Genomic DNA, 27,930 nt, shown 5'->3' with positions numbered 1-27,930 from the left:
GGGAGTGAATGTTTGACAATGTTCAGCATTCTGCCCATCTTCTTTTTGTTTTGCTATTTTCCGGTCTTATCAATTTGGTGCCTGCAGCCTGTCTGGGGGTGACATGGCTGGGTGTAGTTGCCAGTTGGGCTTTGTATATTCTTCTAAGACAGCCACAGACAATAGGGTGCTTAGGTGTGCCTGGGTGGGCCATCTCTAGCAGGATGGGAGGGAGGCCAAGCATATCCCCATTTACACTTGAATAGGCAGTTTCCTGGCTCCTCATAAAGGGCTGCATATTTTGTGTAGTTTGTCTGGCCCTGGGCTGAGAGTGCAGGGCACCTGTGTATTTCAAAAACATGCCTCTAGAAGCTTCTCCCTACTACAAAGACACAACTGGATATAAGAGGTGGACCTCAGACATCAACTCTTTAGTTTACTTATGGATCTGAGGATACTCTACCAGGAAGAAGGACTGCTATGCTGCTGTAAGGACTGTCACTCTGCTTTACTGCTGCTCTGAAAGGCTGCTTCCTGGCTGTGCTGCCCTGCTGCCCGGTTGCCTGTGAGAGAAGGACTGGTCCTGCTTCTCTTGAACTCAGAATTGCAGAGTGACTGTAAGGCCTAGTTGGCTGGCCTCCTGATCAGAAGCCGAACGGACACAACAGGCTTCTAACAATCCAACACCAGCACTTGTAATCTTCCTTCTATGAGTCTACCCTGACAAATGGTTCCAACTTCCACCCCAGTCCTGGACCCTTGGAAGTGGGCCCAAGCGGCTCTGCCATGATCTGTGGATCCAGCGGAGCTAATGCATCTCCTTTGCTGCGCAGCACAACCCCGAGCAGAACTGATGCATCGCAGCTTCTGCGTGGAACGGACCTGACACCAAGACCCACACTGCCGCTGCAGATCGTGTAAGAAAGATGTAGTCAATCCGAGAATGTGATTTGTGAGCGGGGGAAAAGAAAGAAAATTCTAGAGTATCAGGGTGAGATGTGCGCCAGGAATCTATTACTCCTCTATTGGTAATGGTTTTGAAAAAACCTTCCTGCATCCTATTCGGGACGTATCTGATCTGGGATTTCCTATCAAGGAAAGGGTCCATGAGTTGATTACAATCCCCACACAAGATTAAGTGCTCAGCTGTATGTGAAGAAAGAAAGGTGGAAAGGTCACTCCAGAAAGATACATCCACTCCGTTGGGGCCATATACATTGCAAAAGGATAACTGGTGATTGTTAACAGTAACATCTAAATATAACCATCTACCATCAGTGACAAAAAATGTGTTCTGTAATACAACATTTAAAGATTTATGAAACAAAATAAGCACACCATCTTATTATTGACAGCAGAGGAGCAAAAGATTTCACCAACCCAATGCTTACGTAACAGCGATAAATCTTCGAGCTTGAGATGTGACTCTTGCAACATTGCAATTTGACAATTCAATCTAGCAAGGTGCGATAACACCCTTAGACGTTTAATGGGATTACGCGATCACTTAGCATTCCACATTATAATACGAAGTCCTTTCATAAAATTAAGAAATAAAGAGATAGGAAGTTGATTGGAAATTTAGAAGGTAGGAAACCGTTAACAGTGAGTGTCTTGAGATTAAGGAAAACATCGGCTGGAAATATAAACAAAAGGTATAAGAAGAAATAAGAGAGAAAGATAAGGAAGAGTTGGAAATGGAGGAGATAACACGGCAAATTATGGGAGAAAACATGGTGAAAAAAGAAAAAGAGACAAAAAAGTCTGAGGATTAAAAGAATAGAAGAGGACCCTAAAAGGAAGGAGAAGAAAAAAAGAGAAGAAATAAAGAAAGGTGCAGAAAAGGGTGAGAGGGGGCAAGATCCCCCAGAAGAAAACATCAAAAGCAAGATGGCAGAAAGCCAAGTAGCTTTAGCCATGAAGGACAATTGAACAAAAAACAATAATGTGGGAGGGGGGCAGCGAGGAGCAAGACAATCGCATGAGAAAGAGACAATGTAAATTACAAGTCACCATAAAGCATAAACAGAAGAAAAAGTAGCTAAAAACTAAAGGCGACCAAATGAAACAAATGAAGGGAACTTACCAAACACTAAGGGGAAGCAGCAGCGGATAGAAAGTACGTTACAGACATCAGGAGAATACGGAAGGAGACCACCAACAACACCCCACACAAAGGAGACCTGTAAAACATGAATAAGGATGAACAAACAGGTACAAAATGACTATAATCTACATATGAGAATCAAATAAAACAAGACAATACAAGAAGACATTAATAAAATAGTCAGGGTTTGCTCAGCTCCATGAGTTCTCCTTTGTGAGTGTGAATGAACTTCCGTAGATCAGCAGGATCATCAAAGCTGAAGGTTCTGTCTTTGTAAGTCACTTTGAAGAAACAAGGATGGATTAAACCATAGCGTGCGTTCATGGCTCTCAACGCAGGTCTAAGGTCGAGAAATTCCTTTCGACGAGAAGCAGTAGGTTTAGAAACATCTTGAGTGAAAAAGACTTTATGATCAGACCAAAGCATCTGCTTATGTTGTTTAGCGGCATGAAGAATTGTCATAAGGTCTGAGTATAAGACGAAGTAAGCAATTATACCTCTGGGCTTTGATGTAGAAGATGTTGTCTTCGATCCCAAGCGATGAGCTCATTGCATGAGCTCATTGCATGTTGAAATCCGAAGTCTTTGGAAGACCAACAATTTGGAGAACTTGAGTTTTCAAAAATTGGATCATGTCGGACCCTTCAGAACCTTCTGGAATGCCATAAATACAAAGGTTGTTGCATCTGTTGCGATTTTCCAAGTCTTCCATGAATTTTTTGTTCAGCATCAGAGAGTCTTGTGTCAAGGTTAGACCATTTGTCATCCAACTTCTGAAGGGTAGCCACAGTGTCCGACATGAAGGGACGGATGAGATGCAGTTCTTCCATAATGTCCTCCAGAGTAATGGGCAAAGGCGACTTAGACGGAGAAGGTGGGTCTTTTTTGAGGCGTTTGCCAGCAGAAGCATTAGGCTCTTTATGGCCACCTCCACAATTCCCATGAGGTTTATTAGAATGCGGGGACTCCATTGTGAAAAACATCAACTGAAGGAATTTGCAATTGTGGACCAGAGGAAGACAGCCAGCAAAAATTGTTCATAAAAAGAAGGCGTAGATGTGCTAAGATAAAGTATAATACGAGTGCTCCATGGAATAAGGAAAAGTCAGATCACCAACAAGGCAAAGCGGCAAAATGCGTTGGAGCGTGAGGTACTAGAAGCGTGCACCACATAAACAGCGGAATATCGATCGAAAAAGTAATATCCCAGCAACACTGAAGTGCGCAAGCGACAGAAAATAGTACCATAGAGGCTGTGCAGCTGAGAACGATGTATACAAAATGCAAGCAAAACACTCCTCACCAAGATTATGTGAACCTCTGAGGGTATAGCATGGAAGGCATTGAAGAGCAAGAAAAAACGAAGAAAAGTGGGGCAAAAGAAGATTAGCAAAGCATTGCCTGCGCAGAAGAGGAAAGCTCCAGCCATAAATAAGGTGAAAAACCTCCAGGAAGATCAAGTAGCATCTTTGGTGAATGAGGAGAAAAAACGCTGTGTGGAGGCAGAATCAAAATGGCGGCCGCTGGCTGAGGCAGAAGAGAAAGCAGCAAATAACATGCTAAAAAGACCGTATTTTGGTCGAAAAACTTGCCATTGTGGGCCCTGTTACTTTCGATGATCGAAGCTGCCGTTTTTTCCGAGTGGCGCTGCATGAACGGGAGCCTTTCGCCCGAAATCCGGCTCGAACGAGCGGAGCTCTTCAAGTGGCGGTCATCTTACTTTGCCGCGCCGCGAGCACCCCTATTCATCATATTAAATGATTTAGAAACACCGTTAAAGCAGAATGTTGCCCAAAGTGACAATGTTGGAATGAAATGCAACCCAGTTCTCAAAAGACAATAAGTACATACACAAAGAGATCTAACAGAATGTTAGATTTGAATGAATTTGATGTAAAAATCCATACATACCAGGAAAAAACTCGTGAACCATTGATAGAAGGTTTTTCTAACTTGCATTATGATCTCAAGGACATAATAGAATGTTTCAATCCAAGCAAATCAGTATCAGACAAAAGAGAAGATCTGTATTCATTTTGTAGTGGCTTGTACAATTCCCTCATGGATATACATGAAGATGTATTGTCAATTAATAAAAATGTGAGTTAATACAAAAATCTTGAAGGATCCTACTTCCTTTTCCTCAAAGAGAGATATGATGCTTTGATGCTGACTTCAGAATCTAAATTCATGATATCGAAAGTGTCAATCTGTGAATGGCCTGAGACAAGATGTGAAAATTATCATAAGTGTCAAGGAAAAGATGCTTGCCATTCATGCAGATATTGCTACTGCACTTAAAAGAATTATCGCACACTAGAAGCAAGATTACTGTCTGTTCCTTTGCATTCAGCTTGTCAAACAGCATCTTTGCCACAACCTCCAAATGTTGATTGTTCAAAGCTTGGTACAGCCTCCTTGCTGGCAGACTTCAGAAAGAGACTCAGCACTTGGCTCTTTGATAGAGACACAGTGCCCAGATACCCCTAGGGGTGACAGTGCCGCACTTTACAAATGTTGTTTGATTAATTGATATAATGTATTTGTAATGCACAAACCTACAGAAAATGTCTACCAGACATCTGCATTTCTATATTTCGGTATTGTAATGATTACCCAATTATTCACAGGGTAAATCATAAATGTTTACTACTTAACCTGTGATTTACTGTCTGGCAGCTTGCCACACAGCCTTAACATAGATGCCATTTTTAAAATAACGTAACAAGACGCAATCATTCATGCAGCAGGAGGAAAAAATATACAATGCTTTTAAAACATTTTTTTTAAATACAACCAAATAACTCACAGTGTTATGATGTTAGTAAGATAAAATCTATAATTTGCAGGAAACATTTGAAAAAGTCTAACCATTTTAGCCTCTCTTGAGGCAAAATCTCTGTAAGTCTAAGTTTCATGCCATGACACTCAGTTCGGATACAGGAAGCAGGGTATTCTCAGTGGAACTTTTGCTTGACATTAAGTAACTTGTGTGGAAGGAGTTCTCATTCGTTGAACACTACCAGGGGCAGGCTCCAACCTGGATCAGAAGTGAGGCTCATGTACTGTGCTTTCAAGTAGCGTGTGTCTTCAAGGTTATGGTGGGAAGTTAGAGGCTTTCAATGCAGCCAAGGAAAAAGTCCAAGGACGCAAAGTCAATGTCCCTGAGCATAGAAGGCATCAATAACAATGTGTTTGTGCTGCCATCTTTGTCATTGTGTAGTCCTGTACAATCCTTTTTTTATTTATGTCTGGACAGCGCCACATAGGCAAAATGGCCACTTAATTCACACTGCCAATTGTAAGTCATCCACAGTCATTTGATAGCCTTTCCTTGTTGTTTCTACATCAACACATTATACTAAAGTGTATAAATTCCATTTTAATGTTGGATTGTAGTAATAAACTCCCACTACAGCCAACAGTCCAGCCTCTGCTAAACAACTCTTGAGGGATATGCCTAGTCCAACAGAGCCCAGTGGCAGGGTCAGCTCAAGATTAGTTTTACTTTGTACTAGTTAGCAGGAACAATGGTTTATTTCCTGAATGTGCACTCATGTAGCTTATGTTGCTCTTGTAGCTCGCACAGACCATCAACCAACTGACCTTGCTATTCTGATGGCCTTTTGATAAGGCAAGCAGGCCCTGTACTCCTTCTGAAGTTAGGCGGATGGCCATTCCTTCTTCAGAGTCTTCAGAGGTTAAGGAGTATTCTGATTTAGGTTCCTGCCCTTGGAACGTGTATAGTCAATGACTGCATATAGTTGTTTCACCAACCCTTTCCGTGACCCTATACTCTTCTGATCAGTTGCTCTCTATTCCCTGAGCTTGCCTCTAGCGTAGCTAGTGATTCAAAGGCATGTGATAGTAGCCTGGTGTCAGGTTACTTTGTGTGTATGGGGAACAAGCACCTTTGAAGTTTAAGGTCGACACAGCCTTTATTCAGGGAAGTCAACAGGCCACTCCTCAACTCTACTACAGCCTGCAATTGTTAGAACTCCGACATGTTATTATGGTTTTAACTGAGTGTGTGCAACAATGAGTGTTTCAGTCCACTATTATTTGTTGGCACAGAGGCCCTCAGGTCACAAAGAATCATATTATAGGACATTTCAAGTAACTAACATGGGTGTCATGGGTCTGTCAATGCTAACATGTTTAAAAGGATGAAGCACACACACTTTAACAATTTGTGGCAGAGGTAATGTTACTAGAGTAATAATGTAAACCAATATATTTGTTTTTACACTACATTCTTGATTTCACTTATGGTCCCTTAGCAAAAAATTAACCTTTCTTTCATAACATGTTAGATAATAAGCAATACTCTAATAAAATAGTTCAAAGATTTTAATGGCAAGTTTATAAACAGAAACACACATGAGAAATATATGTGAATATTACATCAAGAAATAGGGCCTTATCCCGAGGTTGGTAGTCTTTGGCTGGGACAACCACCACTGCAGTCCCAGGGAGACCACCACACCCATGTTGCACCTGCCTGCTGAAATATAATCCAGTGCAGGTGGTGTGTCAGCGGTGTGACAGCAGCAGGTATGTTAGGAGAGCCTATACAGCATACCGCTGTTGTGACAGCACTGAATGCTTGCCTGTGCTTGATGTGGCATATACCGTGTCATGCATGCCCCACAGTACGCGCACAACCATGCATTTTTGGGGTGGCCAATCATGTGCCTCCTGCACACACACACTTGGGCATATTAGCACAGGGCCCTGTTGGGGGCCTCTTCCTTACCCTTCTGCCAGCTTTTTCATGGCGGGAGCACCACCATGAAAACGCTTGCAGAAGTGCATGTCGCAACATGGACAGACAAGTAGAAATCGGTGCCACCTTCATTCGTCCTCATTTCAGACAGCACCGAACCCTCCAGATCTAGGATCCTGGTGGTGCCAGCAGTGTTGTAGCGGGTTGCTGGAGGTCCGGACACCGTACTCGTAATACGGCGGATGGACCACAGTGGTTGGACGGCCACTGTGAGTATGTTGGTCCCCGCCATATTCGTAATAAGGCCCATATTGTTTTATGTATGTGGTGTTGTAGTTGTGTGATTATAATTGTTTGTAGATTGTTTGACTGTGTATTCCTTGGTCTGTTTGTTGTTTAGAGTGTACAATGGCTAAATTAAGCCTTGTGGGGCCGATTCACAGAACTAATCTGAGATAAAATCCTAAACTTACTACTTTTGGTATTCACAGAAATCATTTAGTAGTAGTAAAGTTAGGACTCCTAACTTTACTACTACTAAATTACTTTTGTGAATACAGAAAGTCATAAAGTTAGGATTTTGTCTCAGTTTAGTTGTAGTAAAGTAAGGAGTCATAACTTTACTACTACTAACTGCCTTTTGTGAATACCGAAAGTTATAAAGTTAGGATTTTGTCTCAGATTAGTAGTAGTAAAGTTAAAGGTACGAACTTTACTACTATTAAATGCCGTCTGTGAATACCAAAAATAGTACGTTTAGAATTTTATCTCAGATTAGTTCTGTGAATCGGCCCCTCTGTTTTGATGTCTAATTTTAACAAAAGATATGGTGATGTCATTAACATATGTAACCAGACTTCCATTATTCAAAATTACTTTAACTTATACAAATGCATTCCATACATTCACACAATAAAATTATCTGTTTGAAGAAAATTCGAATGTGTTATATTATTTTTCACAGCGCAGCCCTGTTTGGATGACAGCCAATCATTTAACATCCTTTGGTGATTAAAACACAACATAAAGAGAAATTAAAATGTACATTCCTGTGATGATTTCACACACATGTATGTAACAGACTTATGAGTTCATTTGACACATTTGGTGTGATATGCTGTACATGTTAGAGACAGCCACATAGGGATTTTAGCATCGATATTTCTGTTATTGTCTGAGACATAATAGAAAATCAGCTTACACAATATGTAAATTACATTCTGGTTATATTTCTTTGATTCAAGCTCAATAAGAAGATTTGATCATACTTAATGAAAAAAATATTCAACTATTCCATTCTTTTTATTATGTCTTTCATGTGAATACATTTCTACATTTAGACTGACATTCATATTTGACATGGTGTATAGACTGTCAACAGTATATGGTTCTTCCAATATATCGATTTTACCTCTAATCCCCATTTTGTGTAAGATGCAACATATAACAATCATATTGCACACTGCTGTTAGTCTATACAAAAAAACACCCACCAGAAAGATCCAGACATAGGAATCATGACTTCAATACACCAAAGCAATGCTCAGCTCAATGATTCCTCTTGTCCTACAATGGGCAGTGTTATATGCATCCTCTACTGATTTTGGAGTCATTAACCATGGCCTTAGAACTTATTTTTGATCACCTTTGGAAAAAATAAATTATGAAAGCATTAAAACTGTTTATTGTTATGATAAAAAACATAAGTTAAGTTTTATAGAAAACATCGGGTCATATTATCAAGGACGGTATTAACATTATCGCCGGTTTAGCGGCAGAAAACTGCCGCAAAAGCGGCGATAATGGGCTTGATAATATGCCCTGGAGAATTCCAATAGGAGCCTATGTTCACACCAGAACATGGACTTCTATTGGAATTCTCAAGGGCGTATTATCAAGCCCATTATTGCCGCTTTAGCTGCAGTTTTCTACCGCTAAACGGCGATAATTTTTAATGCCGTTCTTGATAATATGCCCCCTCGTTATTACATAGAGAGATGAGTATAACTACTTTTCCTACAACAAAACTATAATGAGAGGCATGGTAAATATTTTCCACTATAAAACAAACAAAACATATAGACACCAAATTTATATCACATACTCTGATGAGCTAAAACCAAGAGTAAACCTTTATGCAACATCACTGTAAATTTACAATACATGAAAGTAATTTGACTATGCATTTATGTATTTGAATATAAGTGATACAATCCCTATGGAAGGAATAAAGAAAATACAACTTCACCTCTAACTTAAGACACATATACATTCCAAGCAGTACGCTTGAAAATTCACTTTAAAAATGTTCATTAATTCTGGAGGGCTGAAATTGGAAGGCATCATGTGCAGAGCCAGGAAATTTTGCACCTACATTAGTAAAACAGTAATTGTCATCACAAATGGTCTCTAGATTGATATAGTACACATATATGTGATTGCTATACAGATGAGTTGTTCTAGATGGTGGAAGTATATTGACATGAGTGCACCAACAACAACATATGGGAAATGTACTGGTGGCGTATTTCACTGCTCCTGCATGACTTTTGCTGTCCTTGTAAATATGACCCCTTTTCACACAGTACCTTGCATGAAATGGGCATTCCATGGGCGTTGCTGTGGGTGTTCCCACACAACACCCATGGAACTAGACACATTTCCAGAGTTACAAGGAATTGTAAAGCTGGAAATGCATCAGTTCGCCACCCAACCCTAGAGGTGGCGTAGCAAGGTGCAACGAGGAGAAAGGTTTTCATTTCTCCTTGTTTTTTCCTCAATGCGTGCTGCATTCTACAGCACGCACTGAAAGTGGAAAATTCCTGTAGTGATTGTTTTCGTGCAGGAAGGTTCCCCTTCCTGCACAAACATAATCTCCCCACGACACAGTCATCCTTGCAGCATGGTGCTAGGGTGCCTGCGCTGGCGCATGGCTGCAGTTTGTGCGCCAGCGCAGGAGGAAGTGCAGGGATTCAACATATTGTCTTAAATATGTTGCATTCTTGTGCTCTGAAAGTGACTCAGTGCAGCACAGCCAAATGGCTTGCGGAATGCACTGAGTCACTTTCTCGTAAATCTGTCCCCTTGTTTCTCCTTTTCTAATTTGTAGACCAGGTTTGGTGAAGCTGATGTGCTGCAGTGCTAGTTTCAATATATAGCCTCCAACACTGTTGCCAGAAAGCAAAACTGGGGACCCAGTAACACACCAGGCAATGCAGCTACTGTATTCTAGAAGAATCCACAGGCTAATAGCTGTAGCACTGACATTAGTTTCACATGTGCTGGTATGGAATGGGATTTGTTAGCCGCAGGTTCAAGTGCAGTACCAATTTGTTAAAAAGACATACAACCATGTCCCGAATTAGTCAATTTAAAAACAAATATATCTTCCTCGTGCTGGTCGAAGAATTATACCCTCTGTTTGTATTTTTTCTCCTTGCACTGTCTTCGTCCTTCTGGCTCAATTAGTCGACACCTATATCTACAATAAGTATCTCCACTTGGCTTCCCTTCTGATGATTCTTTTATATGATGTTCCGTTTCTAGTCTCTTTTTTTGCAGTTGTTGTGGTAAGACTACTTTTGCCCCCGTTTTGTAGGTACACTATTTTTGTGACACAAATTATGAATGCACTATTTCAAGCCTATTTGTGTGAATTTTGTAAATAGTGCTTGCGCTGGTTTCAGCTTCATTTACCATTGGAAATAACCTACCATGCCCACGTTAGATTATTTACATATTTGCTAAGCAAAACAATGCCCAACTTTTTTGCACCATGCAATCATAAAAATATGACGCAAAAAGATTTTGTGCTTCATTGTATATTGATGCATGATTTTGCGATTCTTCGCATTATGCAAAATCACCCGCTAAAATCTAGTAAATCTGGACCCAAATTCATAGGGAGATCCTTTGTATAGAAAAGCAAGGCTCCTCTTGGTGCACTTTTGAGCATTAAGCCCATCAGTCATATTATTTAACTAAGCTGAAGTGTGCCAAGTTTTACTGCAGAGTGACACCATTAAAGTTGGGGGTATTTGGCTTGAGACACTCAAACAAAATCTCACATCTTACTTTCTCTGAATTCTAACATGGACTTGGGCATTGTTTAGGACAAGAAGCTCAGTTTGAATTTGTTTGCCAACCAAGGCAATTCAAATTAAAGTCTGATGGTGAGTTGGAACAGCAAGTGTGATCTCTATGCCAAACATGAAGCCAACAGCACAACCGTGTGTCCTATTATAAAAAAGAATTAATAATTTTGCTACTTACAGACTAATGGCTTATTTCTTGATTAGTGACAAGTGATACATTTAAATGACTCCTTCCCAACATGGTATGAATAATTTATGAATGCCATTCATCATTTATGAATAATGTAATTGTTAGAAATGGGGGTCTCTAGTTGGCAGAGGTAGGTACCACTGTCCAAATATGGACCCTTGCTTCTAGTCAGGGTAAGGAGGAAACCCTCTAAGATCACCCCTGCTCACCCTCTAGGTAGCTTGGCACGAGCAGTCAAGGCTTATCAGAGGCAATGTGTAAAGTATTTGTATCAACACTCACAGTAACACAGTGAAAACACCACAAACTGACTACACAGCAGTTTAGGAAAAAAAGGTATTTAATCTAAACTACACAAGACCAAAACGACAAAAATCCAACATACACAGTTCAAGAATATGGTTTCAAAAGAGTTCTTAAGGTTGCGATAAAATTCTTTAGGTTGCGATAAAATTCTTTAGGTTGCAATAAAATTCTTTAGGTTGCGATAAAATAATTCACAGTTACGTGAAAAGTTCACAGTTGCGTCACGTTTAGCTCACAGTACCTTTAGTTGAGACAAAGTTCCAAAAGCAGAAGCTGGTGTGGGCGTGTTGCGACGAATCCGGTCTGTATGGGGAGGAAGGCCACTTGTATGGATTCCGGTGCGTAGGTTCCGTAGGAAGTTTGCTCTCGCAAAGGCACGATGCGACGATCTTTGGAGTTGCGACGATCTCCGGGGTGACGATGCGCGATCCAGCGGTGATCTTCTCTCTCGCAGCTCCTCGATGCGAGGGCTTCGGCGATGACTCTCGCAGTGACGTGATGCGGTCCGCAAGCAGGCGGTGCGGCGATCTCACCCAGCGACGACAGGCTCTGCGACGACACTCGCAGCGATGTTAGGCTTCCCGCACCGATCGGGTGCGTCCCGCAAGCGAAGGATGCGACGGCTCTGACAGCGGCAACAGGCGCTGCGATGATCTCGACTTTCATAGCGGCGGGAATTTCCTGGCACTGTCAGGGATGCGCTCCGCAGCGAGCGATGCGATAATTTTTCTGTAGCAAAGTCTCTCAAGCTTGGTTTCCAGCTTCCCAACACAGGTACAACTTCCAGAGGCACCACACAGGGGCCAAGCACTCCAAGAAGGACAGAACTCTCTCAGTGGAGCTCAGGGGAAGCTGGGGGTGAAGTCCTTTTGTTCCTGGGACTTCAGAACAGGGAGCCAGCTCTTCTCAGGCCCTTGGAGATTCCTTCAAGCAAGGGGACACAGCACAAAGCAAAGTCCTTCCCCTCTCCTTGGCAGCAAAGCAACGGCTGGACAATCTTCCTTCTTCAGTTTCAGCTTTCTCCCTGGCAGAGGTTCCTTCTTGATTCCAGGATGATCTAATTTTCTGTAGTCAGGGGTCCTGTACTTATACCCCAAAAGTCTTTGTTCCCTCTGTGCAGGAGGGCTCTGAGCATTGTTTCTGAACCAGTTCTGGGTGTTCCTTGAGCACTTTGTTTTCCTGGCCTCTCCCTTCCTTTCAGAGACAGTGGCAGGGTCGTCAGCCGCACAGCAGGAGGTGGAGCCTGCATTGTGGAGGGAAAGCACAGCCCTGGAGATCTTTGTTGACATGATTCCTTCTCTCCTTTCACAGTGCAGGACAGAGACATCAGACGCACCACAGGGGGTGGAGCCAGCACTGTGGGAGCGGGCACAGTCCTATTCAGGCCCAGGTGCTAACTCCTCCCACCACTCAAGTTGCAAATGTAGTCATTCAGCCTAGGGCTGACTCAGCCAGCCTCCTGGCGAATCCCCAGCCCCTGTCACTCTCAAACCAGACAGTCAATCCACAAACAGGCCAAGGCACACAGAAAGGTCAGACAAGAGAACAGCAACTTTCTAAAAGTGCTATTCTCAAACACAGGAGTTAAAAAACACCTTTCCTAAAAGATGTGTTATTATATTCTGAGGTTAGGGATACCAGACTTTTATGTCCTATCTTGTTCCTATGGAAGAAATGCTGGTAGCCACTGTAGCCAGCATCCCCCATGATAGCCTATGGAGCAAGATAGCCTTGCAGCAGTGAAAAACGAAAATGGCTGTAATTCACTACCAGAGCATGTCACCTGCACACGTACATGCTCTACCTTTCACATACACTGCACCCTGCCCAAGGGGGTACCTTGGGCCTTCCATAGGGGTGACCAATGTGCACAAAAAGGGAAGGGTTGGGCCTAGTCAGTGGGGACACTGACCAGGAGGACATGGCAGTTCACAGACTGCACACAGGCACTGCGGTGGCAGGCCTGAGACACCATTTTAGGGCTACTCATGTGGGTGGCACAATCAGTGCTGCAGGCCCACTAGCAGCATTTGTCATCACCAGCCCTGGCAGACCCAGTGCACTTTACTAGGGACTTCATGGTGATACAAATATGCAAATCATATATATCCAATCTCAATACCGATTTACACAGAGAGCATATGCACTTTAGCACTGATCAGCAATGGTAAAGTGTGCAGAGTCCTATTGCCAACAGCCACTTGTCAGGAAAAATAGGGGAGGGAGAAGCAAAAAGTTTGGGGATGACCCTGCAAGAAGGGCCAGATCCAACAGTAATAAACACCAAACTCTGACATGGCTTTCTATAGTAGGCATCACTCATTTAAACTAACATATCTATTTTCTGCGAGCAACATAATTTGGAAGTAAAATACCACCCAAAAATTATAATTTGTATTTCCAACAATGGTCACATAAACCTCCACATTCACATTTTTGTAGTATTTGGAGCTTCTGCTAGGAAGGTCATAAAATACACCTATGACTGTTTGCAAAGAGGATTCTCAGACAAAATGTCTATATGCAGCAATTACAACTTGTCTGAATAGTTATCAGAACACAACGGACAAAGCAGAGGAGCAATGAATGGCATTCAATACCTTAAGGGCACAGGAGTAATAGTGTTCCTGTATCCCACACACCCACAGTTGGAAAGCTTTTATAATAAAGTTATGGAGTACCAAGCACATAAGCATAGAGCAATACTCAGAGCGAGATTTAAACATTATCCTGTTTTGATAGTGGGAATGAGGCCTTAAAGTCTGACTTCAATGGCTCTCAAATCTAAATAATAAGTGTTAGAAAGTCGATTATTAGTTGGGGTGGATGGTTGTCCATCACAAGAGATTATTTCACTATAATTTCTAGGGGCCAAATGTAGGTGGCCAAATACCGGTCGGTAACGTCCAAAATTCTGTAATTTCGTCCGTTTCTGATCTGTTTTTGGAATTTGAGATGTAGGTGCCAAAAATGTTCCGAATCGGTAAATAAGAGTCGGTATAATTCCGATTAGGAAATTCTCCGAATCCTTATTTACCGAGTTCTTATTTACTGATTCGGTAAATAAGAAATGGTAAAAAAGGGCCATCGAGATGTAGGAAAGGGAAAAAATACCGAATCCAATGAAATTCGGTATTTAAGAGTCGGTATTTACCAGGTGCAGCCTTTAAAATGGGGCCCAAAATGCAACAGTTTTGCAAGAATGGCGGCATTCTATGTGATTGCGAAGCGGCAACGGCTACAGGCAGCAGGAGAGAGGGTCTGGAGAAGGGAGGAGCAGGTCTATAGGCAGAGGATCACAGGTCTACTCGCAACGTAGTGGAGCGCACATTTGGACTACTCAAAAGCAGGTTCCGCAGCCTTCACATGAGTGGAGGTGCACGGCAGTACACCCCCATCTTGTGCTGCAAGTTAATAGTGACTTGTGCCATGTTGCACAATCTTGCCACCAAAGAAGGCACAGAGGTGGAGGTGACACATCAGGAGGACATTGATGATGACCAAGAACAGGCAGAGACCCAAGCAACAGGAGCAGCAGCAAATGATGGAAGATTGAGATGGACAGAGATCACACGTCAATATTTCTAGGTAATTAATGAGACACAGACAGTTGTAGTGTTTTAAGAATGTGGTTTAAATTTCACTGCAGCATGCAAATGAACAAACGCCATTGTCCTACAATGTCTGTGTCCATGACTGCGTGTGCACAGTTACCCTCACTGTGAGCAGTCCTGTGGGGTGAAGGCAATGTTTAATGTTTACGGCCACGCACTACATTGCGGGATTTACGAGGCTGGGTATCCATTTCTTGGCTGGGGGCTGACTCAGCATTGCTGCGCCTGACGCTCCTGCGCATCTCTGGTACAGGTGTGCTTAAGCCACTCCTGCTGGTGGACCCTTCTGTCTCTTCCACACCTGTGTCACCAGCAGTGCCTGTTTGATTCGTGAGCATCTGCTCCATTGCAGAGGTGACTCTACCCATTCCCCTTGTTAAGTCTGTGCAGCAGTGGACTGTTGCATCCTGCATGGTAATTGAACGCCGGCACAACAGTGATGTTGCTGTGGCAAAGCGGTTAAGGGCCTTGGACTGCTGCCACATACACTGCTGCTCTCTGCGACGCTCTAAGTGGTCCCTGTCCAACTTGTCAGACAGAGCACCCATGTACTGAGTGATGTCTGACATCCCCTTAGCAATTGTCTCCATGCTCCCAGCAATGTTGCCTATTCCTTTGTCAATGTGTGACAGTTTGTAATTGATGCTGCGCACCTGCCTGTGCACAGCCAACATTGCCTTCGCCTGCAGGCACTGAACTTTTACCATTGTGGACTCCAGCCCACAGAACACGCTCTCTCCTTCCTGCCCCTCGGCACTCTCACGTGCCCTTCTGCCAAGGACACTGGCCCACACCGTGCCTGCTGAACTCTGCTACCTGGCCTTGTGAGCCACAGGTGGAATGCTTTGTATTTCGCCCTCCTCATCCTCCCCTCTGAGGTTTGCAGAATCCTCAGAGGAGGCACATCAGGCCTCCTTGCCCTTCCCTGCATGGACGACTTGGTCGTTGATGTTGGCGAATGCGATGGTGCTTCCAACTCAGGGGTTCCGAACAATAGAGGGGATTGTGGCAGATGTGTTGTGGCTCGCTCAGGTGTTGAGGCTTCATTGGATGTGTTGTTGTCTCCCTCTACTGCGCTATGACCTGCGCTTTTTTTTTCTTTTTCCTTCCTTGTAGGTGCTGGTGCCCTCTCCTCCCTTTCTGGTGCTGTACTGCGTGAGGACTCTCCTGTGAAAACATATGGACATAGGGTCAATGGTGTTGTTCACCTGTGTGTATTTCTTAAATAAATTGATTACACACATTTGCCTAGTGTACATTGTGTGCTTGTAGTTGTGTGTGGCAGTAACCCAGTAAAAGCTGTTCAGGAGTGTAATGCTTACACACAGTGGGGAAGGGGGTCAGGATAATGGGTGGGGATGAAGGTCCATGCATCTTACCTTGTTTCTTTGTTGCTCTGGCAGAACTATCCAGGTCACCAATTCCATGTATGCATTCAGGCTCCAGGGTTGATTCTACGAGCTCCTTAAGCTCAGTTAGTTTCGGTGCTCTGTTTTTTCCACCTCCTGTCACACCAGCTTCCTTTGCTTGGGCAGCAATCTTCTTCTTGGTGATGATGTGCAGGTCGTACCATCTTTTCTTGATGTCGTCGATCTCCCTGTCCGTCACCCCAATGGCATTAACCTTTGCCTGTATGTCAAGCCATGTCTTTCTCTTAACAGACTCTGCAACATGCAGAGACTGTCTCCCAAAAATTAGGGTGTTGTGCTTTACAATTTCGTCAGCAAGCACCTGCAGTTATGCTGGGCTGAATTTTCTTTTTCTTTTACGCTCTCGACCATCCTTTTGACCTTCCTGAGACTCCATTATGATGACCAGGTAAGCTCTGGGAAGCGAGCTCCTCTCAGTTTCCTCCTGCTCAGCAAATTGTTCAGTTGCTCTGCACCTGCATGGGTGTGGCCACTCCCAGGTACTGGGGAGGGGTGCCTCATTCTGATTGGTTGGTTACTCTGGGCCTTTGTTGTGGGGTGTGGTGGGTGTCCCTGATTGGTTAGGAGGCTCACATGTCAATATTTCAAACTGCCGATTTGGTATTTACCGAATTGGTATTTACTGATTCTGTAAATACCGATTCGGTAGATCCCATTCATTCCTATGGGCCTTCTGGCCCATAGGAATGAATGGGATCTACTGAATCGGTATTTACCGAATCAGTATATACTGATTCGGTAAATACCGATTGGATATTCCGATTGGTACCGAATCAGTATATTTTACCGATTTATTACCTACATTCCGTTTTCCGATTCTAAAATACCGATTCGGTATGAGTCGGAAAAAAGGATTTACCTACATCTGGCCCTAGGTGCAGTAATGGTTTTAGTAATAGAAACCTGAACTCAACCAATTGTTTTTACGTCACACAGCACAGAGGCTTAACTTAAGAAAATATGTAAAGCATTAAGAAGCACTAAGCAGTTAAAGAATCAAATAGACAATGCAATAAAATCCCCACTCCAATTTAGAAGAATAGAAAAATGTCAAAGAACAAAATGACACCAAAATGACAAAATTGAATTAAGGGGAACTGAAGATAGGAATTTTAAACGTTTTAAATGCAAATAGCGCCAAAAAGCAAACCATAGCCGATTGATCAGTCTAGACCAAGACATGGGAAAGTTTGAAGGCTGACTGTGATGGTGCATGGGTCATATTATTCCTGGTTGGAAAATTACCTTAACAAATTTTCCAAAAGGTAGAGTCCTTAGAGGGGCAAGGCTGCAGGCTGGATTCGAAGATGGGCTTCTCAACAACAGTTTGATGAAGGACAAGGTCTTGGTGAAGCTGTTGGCGAAAGGGGGAAGCTCATAGTGGGAAATGTCCAGAGTTTGCACCTAGAGTGTGGTCAAAGTTGATCCGATGCTGCTTGGCATAGGGCCTGGTGAAGATTTCTACCTTCAGACTTTGACTGTTTTATGGAAGTTGGATTTCCTCAAAGAGGCAAGTCTGCAGTCTGTAGCCGAAGAAAGTTTGATGTTGTCGGATGCTGGTCTGTGTTAGCGCTCCTGAAATGGATTTGTTGCCCCCTTGGCAGATCAGCTGGCTGGTTGGACCTGGTCCCATTATGGTTGTACATGCAAAAAGTAAGCAAAATATTGCTAAATACCAGGTTTGCAGGTTTAGTTAGGTGTACACTCTGACACCAGTCAAGGGTTCCAGAACCTAAGATTTATTATTTGGGGTTGGACGCACTCCTTCATAATCCACCAGCAACGTCTAGGGCTGGTGTAGTTGAAACTGGTCAGCCAGGGTCTTTCTGGAAAGGGGGTTTATTGCAGCATGTGTGCCCCTTAGTTTAACAGGAGGCCAGCCAACTGACCTTTAGAGTCCATTTCTTTGCTTCCTGGGTACAAGTGGGAGCAGGTCAAGTAGTTAATGTTTTACTCACAGGTCTCAATCGCAGGCGCAATCCTTCTGTCTTCCACAGGTCTAGTAGTGTTCTGAAGAGAGTGCCCAGGGCTGCCATATTTATTCCCGGCCTAGTCTTTGGGTGGGGATAACTCCTAGCCCCTTACTGACAAATGGGGAAATAATTCCCAGGGATCGCCTAACCACTTTTACAGCATTTCCTGTGAACCCTACCCCAAACAACCCCACAGTGCCTCTCATTCCCTAAAAACAAGATGGCAGAACATTGTTTCTCTTGTCCAGGAGACTCTTTTTCCACCCTAGAAGTGTGGCCAGAGAAATGAGCAACTCCTCACGTGTGGTCAAAACCAGTACTGCCCTACTCCCACTGTGATTGTTGCCTGACTGAATAGGAGTACAAAGGAAGAGGGCAGGCCCAATTGGTAGCTACATTTGCCTGTGACAGGGTAGATGTTGGACATTGAGCTATTAGTTGTGTTGCCATCACATGTGATAGGTCCACAATTGTCCTCACTGAGAACCAAACACCCCATTGTAGTACTTGTCTTTCACAGGGTAGCAGAGCAGAGCAGTACATGGCCTACTCAAGGGAGGTGGTGTGTGCTAGTAATCCCCAACCACTGGCACACAATAATACTATGCAGAGATGTACAAATATGTACAGTGGCAATTGGAACATACAATAGATGACATTGGGTCACCCAAACATCTCAAGTGAGTTCAATCATTTGTTTTGTAATAAACACATTACTTTTGCAGAAATAATTTCACTAATGTGATAATCAATACAACATCTGAGGTGTAACAAATCAATAAAACATTTGCAATCATTATGGTAAACCAAAAAAATAATGTATTAGGCATAAGCCTTGCATTTGTGTATTCTTTGATTTATTTGATGTCAAACTGCAATTATAAAAACAATCCCTAGAGAGTATCACATAGAAATAACATTGCATTGCAACCATACAGTCACCCCCTTAAGGGCATAGAAACATGAGCATTACATTTGTAAGTTTTCATGTTACCATACATATTGCACCTAGAGGGCACAGTGCTCCCTGCTGAACAGAAAGAGCTCCAGCCATGGGAGTGCTTGAAAAGACATAGCAATCCAGTGATGGTGATAATATTGGAGTCCCCCCAGCTTAGGTTGAGGACTCAGGAGATCCATTGAGGAGAAAATGGACATCCTGCTGGAGTGATTGGTGGTGGTCCCACCATTCTCGGGCCACCACAAAGGAAGATATGGGCCAAAATGTGGTAAAAAAAACAAGGCTCGCAAAGTATTATGGGGCAATCCTCACAGTGCAATGCATACTGTATCAGGGGCTCTCCTGTTGTGACGGGGAGAGCTGCATCTTGCTTTTTATTTGCAGCCTTGCTGCGTATGTGTTTTTGGGGGTGCCCGGTCCCACCCGGGCACCCAAAGTACGACTCCCTTATTGGAGAGCAGCTCAGGGAGCCCACCCCCAGCTACCCTCGCCAGCTCCCTGTGTGGTCAATGCACTGGTGTGCTGCCGGGGAAGCCAGCAGCTTCATTCTGGTCTGCCCATTCCGATTTGTGTGTATGGCCTTCCTGCTCCCCCAGACATGGGCACAGGGAGCTGGGTGGGCCAGCTATGTAGGGGAGTAAGGCAGCCATCCACCTTTCTCTCCTCATGTTCCTGGGGCCTAGAGATGGGACCCTAGGCCCCATCTGCCTTCAGGGGGAACGCTACGGCACTCCCCCTGTGTCCCACAAGTTCAGGGAAGTGCATAGACACTTCAATGCATCTGTCTGTGCTCGGGGGTCTGGAGATAGGGTCAATCAATCAATCAAAACATTTATAGAGCGCGGTACTCACCCGTGAGGGTCTCAAGGCGCTGGAAAAGGGGGGGGGGGGTGCTGCTACCGCTAAAAAGCCAGGTCTTGAGGTGTTTCCTGAAGGTGAGATGGTCCTGGGTCGTTCGTAGGTGTGCGGGGAGGGAGTTCCATGTTTTGGGTGCCAGGTAGGAGAACGATCTTCCTCCGGCGGTGGTTCTGCGAATCCGTGGGACGGTGGCGAGGGCGAGGCTGGCGGAGCGGAGCTGGCAGGTGGGAGTGTAGAACTAGAGGTGGTTGTGAGGTATTCGGGGCCCATGTCGTTGAGCACTTTGTGTGCGTGGGTGAGGAGCCTGAATGTGATCCTCTTGTTGACGGGGAGCCAGTGCAGGTTTCTGAGGGGGGCAGATATGTGGCTGTGGCGAGGGATGTCGAGGATGAGTCGTGCGGAGGCATTCTGTATGCGTTGTAGTCTTTTCTGAAGTTTGGCGGTGGTTCAGGTGTATAGGGCGTTTCCGTAGTCCAGTCGGCTGGTGACGAGGGCCTGGGTGACCGTTTTTCTGGTTTCGATGGGGATCCACCGGAAGATCTTTCGGAGCATGCGCAGGGTGTTGAAACATGATGACGAGACAGCGTTAACTTGCTTGGTCATCGTGAGCGAGGAGTCCAGGATGAATCCCAGGTTGCGTGCGTGGTCCGAGGGTGACAGTGCGGAGCCCAGTGCTGATGGCCACCAAGAGTTGCCCCAGGCGGATGAAGATTGTCCGAGGATGAGGACCTCCATCTTGTCTGAGTTCAGCTTCAGGCGGCTGAGCTTCATCCATTGTGCGACGTCTTTCATTCCTTCCTGTAGGTTGGTTTTGGCGGTGGCTGATTCTTTGGTGAGGGAGAGTATCAGTTCGGTGTCGTCAGCGTAGGAGATGATGTTGATGTTGTGTTTGCGTGCGATGGCGGCGAGGGGGCTCATGTAGATATTGAAGAGGGTTGGGCTGAGCGAGGACTTGGGGTACGCCGCAGATGATTTCAGTGGTTTCTGAGCGGAAGGGAGGGAGGCGGACTCTCTGGGTTCTGTCGGAGAGGAACGAGGTGATCCAGTCTAGGGCCTTTCCTTGGATCCCAGTGTTGAAGAGGCGGGTTATTAGGGTGCGATGGCATACGGTATCGAAGGCTGCCGAGAGGTCCAGGAGGATGAGGGCGGTTGTTTCTCCGTTGTCCATCAGGGTCCTGATTTCGTTGGTGGCTGCGATGAGGGCAGTCTCGGTGCTGTTGTTGGATCAAAATTCGGACTGGGATGGGTCGAGCGAGTTGTTTGCCTCGAGGAAAGTAGTCAGCTGTTTATTGCCGGTCTTCTCGATGACTTTGGCAGGGAAGGGAAGAAGAGAGATGGGGGGAAGTTCTTGAGGTCTTTGGGGTCCGCTGTGGGTTTCTTCAGAAGGGCGTTGATCTCTGCGTGCTTCCAGCTCTCGGGGAAGGCGGCTGACGTGAACGAGATGTTTATGATGTTCCAGAGGTGGGGTGCGATGATGGTGTCGGTTTTGTTGAAGATATGATGGGGCATGGGTCCAAGGGGGATGGAGTTCATGACGTTGCTGGTGTCTTCCGTGCTGATGGGGGTCCAGGCGCTGAGGGTGGTGGTGGGGGTCGCTGGTTCAGTGGCTGGAGGCGGAGTCTGGAGTCCGAAGCTGTTGTGTATTTCTGCGATCTTTCAGTGGAAGAACATGGCGAGGGAGTCGCAGAGTTCTTGTGACGGTGTGATGTCGTTGTTGCTGGCGCTGGGGTTGGAGAGCTCTTTGACGGTGTTGAAGAGTTCCTTGCTGTTGTGGGTGCTGTTGTCTAGTCGCTCTTTGAAGGATGTCCCTTTGGTGGTGCGGATCAGCTGGTGGTGTTTGCGGGTGGCGATCTTGAGGGCAGTCATGTTTTCTGTTGTGCGTTCGTGACGCCAGGTTTTTTCAAGGGTTCGGCAGGATTTCTTTGATTCTTTGAGGGCGTCTGTGAACCATGGAATTTTCCTGTTGCCGGGGGTTCTTCAGTGGTGCGAGGTCGTCGACGCAGTTGGTGATCCACTGTGCGAGGTTGTTGGCTGCGTCGTTGGTGTCAGTGGTGTTGGCTGGCGGGTTCTGGCTCATCGATGAGATGAGCTGGTCTGTGGTGATTTTGTTCCAGCATCTACGGGGGATTTGTTGCGTGCGGTGTTGGGATGTATTCTTTTTGAAGGTGAAGTGGATGCATCTGTGGTCGGTCCAGTGTAGTCCGGTGGAGTGGCTGAAGGAGACGTGGTTGCTGGCAGAGAAGATGGGATCAAGCGTGTGGCCAGCGATATGGGTGGGGGCGTTGACCAGTTGCTTGAGTCCGAGGCTAGCGAGGCTGTCGAGTAGGGTGGTGGTGTTGTTGTCGTTGTTTTTCTCCAGGTGGAAGTTCAGGTCCCCGAGGAGGATGTATTCTGGTGAGGCTAGGGCATGCTGGCTGATGAGGTCGGCGATGGTTTCGCTGAATAGTGTGCGTGGGCCCGGGGGTCTGTAGATGAGTGTTCCACTAAGGGTGGTCTTGGGATCAGTGTGAATCTGGAAGTGTAGGTGTTCGGCGGCGGAGAGTGTGTCTTCGGTGATGGTCGTGATGTTGATGGTGTTTCTGTAGACGATGGCGATTCCTCCTCCGGTTTGTTTGACGCAGTCCTTCCGGGTGATCTTGTAGCCGTACGGGATGGCTATGGCAATGTCGGGGGCTGAGGAGGCGTTCATCCAGGTTTCCATGAGGAAGGCGACGTCTGGTGCTGATGTGTCGAGAAGGTCCCACAGTTCGACGGTGTGCTTGTGGATGGAGCCTGTGTTGAAGAGGATGCACTTGAGGTGGTTGTTGTTGTTGCGTGGTCTGGCTGGCAGGGGGCAGGTTCGGAGGCAGGTGAATTTGCAAGCTTGGCAGGTGAAAGGTCCGTGGGTGCGCTTCGGGGTGGCTCGGTAGCAGGCGGGTGGTCGTCCGGTGTTGAGTGCGTGGAGGGCGTCGGAGTCGTATCTCAGTCGAGTTTCCTGTTTTCGGCGGGGGCCAGGGATTCTGGCGCTGTGCGCGGTCCAGGCGCGGACGGGCGCAGACGGGCTTGCCTTAGGCGCGCCTTCGGCGGCCGTTGCGTAGCCTCCATATGAGGGGCTGTGGAAGGGAGAAGCAGCTGGGAGGCAGGAGCGGGGTGGCGCATGGGAGCAGCGGGCGGCGGGGCCGCAGGGTGCAGCGGCGGGAGAGACTGGCACAGTGGGAGAGCGGGAGGGGGGCACAGGCGGCAAAACGGCGAGAAAAGCATAGAAAATGAAAGACAAAAGAGAAGCAGGCAGCAAAACGGGCACAGAGATCAAAAACGGGGGAGAGGGGGCACAGGGACAAAACAAGGGGAGAAAATGGCACAGGTGGGCACAATTGTCAAAACGGGGGAGAGGGGGCCCAGGGGGACAGTAGGGAGGAAAACGGCACAAGTGGTCACAGAGAAGGAAAAACGGGGGAGAGGGGCACAGGGCAACAGGTGAGACCTAGAAGGGCTCACGGAGCAGTAGGCAGGTGGCAGGAGCAAGGCGACCAGGGGACAGCGTCACAGGAGGACCATGTGGCGACTGGGGGGGCGACCTACCTGCAGGCAGGGTCAAAGGTCGCTCCCTTCAGTGCTGCACGGCCTTCATATGAGGGGCTGTGGGAGGGAGGAGCAGCTGGGAGGTGGGAGCGGGGTGGCGAATGGGAGCAGTGGGGGGTGGGGCCGCAGGGCACAGCGACGGGAGAGACTGGCACGGAGGGAGAGCGGGAGAGGGGGAGGGCACAGGCGGCAAAACGGCGAGAAAAGCAGAGAAATTGAAAGGCAAAAGACAAAAGAGAAGCAGGCAGCAAAACGGGCACAGAGATCAAAAACAGGGGAGAGGGGGCACAGGGGCACGACAAGGGGAGAAAACGGCACAGGTGGGCACAGAAGTCAAAACGGGGGAGAGGGGGCCCAGGGGGACAGTAGGGAGGAAAACGGCACAAGTGGTCACAGAGAAGGAAAAACGGGGGGAGGGGCACAGGGCAACAGGTGAGACCTAGGAGGGCTCACGGAGCAGTAGGCAGGCGGCAGGAGCAAGGCGACCAGGGGACAGCGTCACAGGAGGACCATGTGGCGACTGGGGGGGCGACCTACCTGCAGGCAGGGTCAAAGGTCGCTCCCTTCAGTGCTGCACGGCCTTCATATGAGGGGCTGTGGGAGGGAGGAGCAGCTGGGAGGTGGGAGCGGGGTGGCGAATGGGAGCAGTGGGGGGTGGGGCCTCAGGGCACAGCGACGGGAGAGACTGGCACGGAGGGAGAGCGGGAGAGGGGGAGGGCACAGGCGGCAAAACGGCGAGAAAAGCAGAGAAATTGAAAGGCAAAAGACAAAAGAGAGGCAGGCAGCAAAACGGGCACAGAGATCAAAAACGGGGGAGAGGAGGCACAGGGGCACAACAAGGGGAGAAAACGATACAGGAGGGCACAGAAGTCAAAACGTGGGAGAGGGGGCCCAGGGGGACAGTAGGGAGGAAAACGGCACAAGTGGTCACAGAGAAGGAAAAACGGGGGAGAGGGGCACAGGGCAACAGGTGAGACCTAGGAGGGCTCACAGAGCAGTAGGCAGGCGGCAGGAGCAAGGTGACCGGGGGACAGCATCACAGGAGGACCGTGTGGCGACTGGGGGGGAGACCTACCTGCAGGCAGGGTCAATGGTCGCTCCCTTCAGTGCTGCGCGGCCTCCATATGAGGGGCTGTGGGAGGGAGGAGCAGCTGGGAAGCGGGAGCGAGGTGGCGAATGGGAGCAGCGGGGGGGTGGGGCCACAGGGCGCAGCGGCAGGAGAGAGTGGCACGGAGGGAGAGCGGGAGGGGGAGGGCACAGGCGGCAAAACGGCGAGAAAAGCAGAGAAATTGAAAGGCAAAAGACAAAAGAGAAGCAGTCAGCAAAACGGGCACAGAGATCAAAAACAGGGGAGAGGGGGCACAGGGGCACAACAAGGGGAGAAAACGGCAAAGGTGGGCACATAAGTCAAAACAGGGGAGGGGGGTTCAGGGGGACAGTAGGGAGGAAAACGGCACAAGTGGTGACAGTGAAGGAAAAATGGGGGAGAGGGGCACAGGGCAACAGGTGAGGCCTAGGCGGGCTCACGGAGCAGTAGGCAGGTGGCAGGAGCAAGGCGACCGGGGGACAGCGTCACAGGAGGACCGTGTGGCGACTGGGGGGGCGACCTACCTGCAGGCAGGGTCAAAGGTCGCTCCCTTCAGTGCTGCGCGGCCTCCATATGAGTGGCTGTGGGAGGGAGGAGCAGCTGGGAGGCGGGAGCGGGGTGGCGAATGGGAGCAGCGGGGGGCGGGCCACAGGGCGCAGCGGCGGGAGAGACTGGCACAGAGGGAGAGCGGGAGGGGGAAGGGCACAGGCAGCAAAACGGCGAGAAAAGCAGAGAAATTGAAAGGCAAAAGTCAAAAGAGAAGCAGGCAGCAAAACGGGCACAGAGATCAAAAACGGGGGAGAGGGGGCACAGGGGAACAACAAGGGGAGAAAACGGCACAGGTGGGCACAGCAGTGAATACGGGGGACAGGGAGCCTAGGAGGACAGAAGGGAGAAAAATGATACAAGTGGGCACAGAGAAGGAAAAACAGGGGAGAGGGGCACAGGACGACAGGTGAGACCAAGGAGGGCTCACAGAGCAGTAGGCAGGCGGCAGGAGCAAGGCGACCGGGGGACAGCGTCACAGGAGGACCGTGTGGCGACTGGGGGGGCGACCTACCTGCAGGCAGGGTCTGCACCCCTAATCAAAAAATGTCCAGAGAATGGCATTCTATCCCCCACACAAATTGAAGTAACAAGGAGGGGGCACATACATGCCCTCTGTCACTTGTGTAGAAGGATACAGCTTTGTTGTGCCTTACCCCAGCCCTGACCCACCCCAGGGGAGTTTCACCAGCCAGGCATTGGAGCTATATGCACTCTGAAGAAAAGAAAAGGCTGCCCAACTTTAGAATGCTATACCATGGGCTGCCTCGTTGGGTCGATTTGGATGAACCTGGGCTTATTTTCCTCCCGGTGATGCTCTCTATCCAACAGGGGCCATTGCACCACCCTCCTTACCTCTCAAGTGCAGGAGTTTTCAAAAAGCTGCCTTCCTGGTTCCCTGTTCCAACTCTCCTTTAGAACTTTGTTGGTGGGTGCAGAAAGTCCAGAGTTTTCCTCCAACTGGTCCTCAAGTGGTTTAAGAGGGTGTAAGGGAGCCAGCCTCACTGACCCTTGGGGAGACCCACCGGTCCTGTGGTCAATTGGGCAGAATCCTTGGTTCTGAGTGGGAGGTCAGGAGTTTCCTCCTTCCAGTTTTCCATGGCGATCCAAGGATCCAACAGCGAAGTGAAGAAAAATCTACAGGCAAAAGAAAGTCTTTCCCTTGTGCAGGAGTTTTTAAAGAGAAGAAGAGGGTTGCTAGGGTGCCACATCACCTCTCCACCCTGTCCCACTCCCAGCTCTCCTGCACAGCAAGCTGGGACAGTCCAAGATGTTCTCATCGAAGAGCCTCTGGTCGCATCAGCTCCTGGGGTCTCAGCTCCACCCCTCACTGACATCACTGCCAGGGACTTGCACACTAGAATTCCAAAGAGAACACCATCCCTCTCCACCCCCCGGGTTGTCTTCTGTTGTCTGGGCATTCTCCTTTGTTCATTGGACTTGGGCAGGTGCATCACCAGTAGAGTGTGACAGATGAGTGATTGAAGCAGATCATTCTGCCTTACTGCTTTCCTCCTCAGGAGCTGGGGAAAGTACTGCTAATTCCTCTTTTTGTGTGGGGATTTCTTTGTTACCGCTTCTGGAGAAAATCTCATTAAAAGGGCACAGCAGGGTGACACAAGGTCTGAGCTACAATCCTGAGCTGAGCCAGAGAAAATGGAAACTCAGGATGATCCATAAGATGTATAGTTATCATTTTGGAAGTAACATTTTTGGTTTTCTTACATGGGCTACACTCCGATTCAAGGCGTTAATGGTCTCTGTAGGCCAAAGAGACATGAAACTACTCTCTAAGGCAGTTCTCTCCTTATTTGCATAATATGGTGCCTCTACAGGCAAAACAGTAAAGCACACCGACTTTCCTTATTAGTGTACACTACCCTCATAAGGCCTATCCCAGGTGAATTACTAATCCTCCAGGGTACCCAGTGTGCCAGGCTACCTGTACACTGTTACTGGTCTGCATGCAACAGTAGTTTCCCAAGTGCAGCCCACACACATGTGCTCATTTATGTGCACATGTGTTCATGTGTAACTGGCCAAGTGCCCCTTACACTTGCTTTAATGCAGCAGCGTTTTCTTAAAAGGCAGACACTGGCAGTAAACACACTCAGTCCATATGCCATGTAATTGCCATGGGTGAGACACAGGTCACAAGGAGGCTCACCCATAGTAAAGAATTCAAAAACGGTTGATCAGAAATGCAGACCTCAGTGCAACAGAAGGTCTCTTTGAAGTTAGGATACAAGGCACATCCAATATGGTCATCATATAGAAAGGAACAAAGCCCCTCCCCACACCAATCACCTTTGGATCATACATGAGAAGTACTTCACACCTCATCAAACAGCTATTCAACTCCTGGGTGACATATGGAAACCCATGCAAATGGTCTTCTGGTTGCTTTATGAAGGTTAAAGGTGACTTTTTAAAAATACCTTTTGTAAAATACAAATACAACTTTACCAATGAATTGGACTTGAAATAAATATTTTAAA

General features: G+C 46.9%; 1 long non-coding RNA gene across 3 annotated transcripts in view; it reads right to left on the bottom strand.

Annotated features, from left to right (window-relative positions):
• Positions 1-27,930, bottom strand: part of LOC144821739 (uncharacterized) — a 511,371-nt gene that overhangs the window by 216,744 nt on the left and 266,697 nt on the right. For 2 of the 3 annotated variants that reach the window (XR_013608413.1, XR_013608415.1), the window contains exon 4: positions 8,306-8,457. This is a non-coding gene — a long non-coding RNA (uncharacterized LOC144821739). Of the gene's footprint in view, positions 1-2,071; positions 2,163-8,305; positions 8,458-27,930 lie in introns of those variants that run through there. The other variant, XR_013608414.1, reaches the window with a different exon arrangement.

This window comes from Lissotriton helveticus, chromosome 2_2, assembly GCF_964261635.1.
Source record: "Lissotriton helveticus chromosome 2_2, aLisHel1.1, whole genome shotgun sequence".
Lineage (NCBI taxonomy): Eukaryota > Metazoa > Chordata > Amphibia > Caudata > Salamandridae > Lissotriton > Lissotriton helveticus.
The sequence above is the reverse complement of the archived record's forward strand: the minus strand, read 5'-3'. Positions and strand labels throughout refer to the sequence as shown.